The following is a 324-nucleotide window of genomic DNA, read 5'->3' on the forward strand; positions in this document are numbered from 1 at the left end:
TCGAAGGGCCACCTAGGGTTGGGGAAAAGGGAAAAGGAAAGGGAAGTAGGTAGTGGGGTTCTATGCCGCTAGCGCAATGACGGTCCCGTCCAGGGCTGACGGCAGCGGCGCCGAGCCAATTAAATGCTCGCAACAATGTTGTGTAGTTCTGCACCTGAAAGGAATAGAGCCCCCGGTTCCGTCGACCCTGCCGCCGAAACGGAGGGACGCAGGGCCCGGTAGGCTGCGAGGCAGCCCCTGCCTCCACCTCTAAATCATCGAATCGGCAGGGGGAGACGGAGGGTGATGGACTGCTCAAGTGTGAGATACCTCTCCGGGAGGTGT

The 324-nt window shown here is 60.2% G+C and overlaps 1 protein-coding gene across 1 annotated transcript in view; it reads left to right on the forward strand.

Moving 5' to 3' along the window:
- LOC116843607 (serine-rich adhesin for platelets-like) overlaps nucleotides 1-324 on the forward strand; it is a 10,894-nt gene that overhangs the window by 712 nt on the left and 9,858 nt on the right. The window lies entirely within an intron of this gene.

The sequence above is a fragment of the Odontomachus brunneus genome, unplaced genomic scaffold (assembly GCF_010583005.1).
Source record: "Odontomachus brunneus isolate Ranch 3 - 2012 unplaced genomic scaffold, Obru_v1 Obru_scaffold_034, whole genome shotgun sequence".
NCBI lineage: Eukaryota > Metazoa > Arthropoda > Insecta > Hymenoptera > Formicidae > Odontomachus > Odontomachus brunneus.